The sequence below is a fragment of the Aulostomus chinensis genome, chromosome 10 (assembly GCF_037954235.1).
Source record: "Aulostomus chinensis isolate RoL2024-O1b breed Wild chromosome 10, RoL_Achi_v1.0, whole genome shotgun sequence".
Taxonomy (NCBI): domain Eukaryota; kingdom Metazoa; phylum Chordata; class Actinopteri; order Syngnathiformes; family Aulostomidae; genus Aulostomus; species Aulostomus chinensis.
Genome location: NC_141329.1, coordinates 8,897,638 through 8,899,066, shown reverse-complemented (window position 1 = coordinate 8,899,066; position 1,429 = coordinate 8,897,638).

The following is a 1,429-nucleotide window of genomic DNA, read 5'->3' as shown; positions in this document are numbered from 1 at the left end:
CCCATTAAGACAACAGCAGACATTGAGCAATTTAGGAGAGAACATACAAGCCCTCAACAAGTTTCACTTTCCATTTACTCAAAATTTCCACTTCTGTATGGGCTAGTATTTCTTTTTTTGGGTTAAATACAAATCTGGAAACAATCAAACAGCTAACTGCCATTGCAGATTTCACTATTCTTCATTCACACAAATACTCATTACACCTCATGAGAAAAGATGTCAAAGGACTCAAAACTGTACGGTATTTTTGTGTGTGTTCCAGAGAAAAAAATTTTTTGGATCCCCTCTTCAGGAATGCTGCATACATTGAATCTGAATCATGGCGTTCACTGTCACTTCTTCCAATGTTTTGTTTCTGCACACCATCTTAACCTAATGGATCATTTTTTTGGACTAACTTGCCTTGTTGTTGAGCCTCGTGTTCATCTGACAGTTCCAATTCAAAGTTCAAAATTCTGAAGAGGGAGAGCACAGGTGAAGATTAGTAATGTACTTATGCTGAGCCTTATATATTGTCAATACTCTAAGCAATTATGAGGTCTAAGAATATTTTCCATGTAGTTAAACTCCAACAGTATGGACATCAGTCATTTGACATGCAACGAATTCCCAGTGCAGTTATGATGTAACACCATAAAGATTTAAACAAAATTTGAGTTAAAAGGGACCCATGACCTCAAACTCACAGGTCAAGGGAATGTGTGTTCCCAACAAAGGGCTATTTGGGATGAAGATAAGTCAATCCATTCATCCACTTTCTATCGTTTATCCTGTTAAGGGTCACAGGGGCTCTGGAGCCCCCAGCAGCCTTCGGGTGTGAGGCGGGGTTCACCCTGGACGGGTCGCCAGTAAGCTATTTGTGATGAAGATAAGTCAAAATGTTAATTCTCTCCTTGGGTTCTGCCAGCAGTCCAAAATATATTTCATTTGAGTCATACAGCATCCCTCCTTTATAACCCCAAGACTCTTCCAGACAGATGTCACTTTAATAACAGTGAGATCTTTCAGAAATGGCCTTTGGGTGGTGCTTCAGCAGGACTCATCTGGTTTGAAGCAGCTTCACTGGTGCGTCTGGATGCTGACGCACCTGCTACATCCCGGAGGAGCTCGCAGGTTTTAGTAAACTTGGCTCTTGCTTGCTGGTAGCTTGAGTGAGACCAGAATGAGCAGACCGGGTCCAGGTCAGACACGTCACTGGACACCGACCTCATGTCCTAACTCTCAGGAGCTTGAATAAACCAATGACAGCCACTAACTGAGTGATCATAGACGCCACCACAGCCTCCAGCGGAAGCACAAGCACCACAGCCACCATATCCACCTTGGTAATATCTTTACACCATATTCTGGTAACAAAACCAAGTTATATTTCAGCATAATAAAGATTTCAGTCATTATTCAACTAAGTCGCTGAGCTCCATCTTAC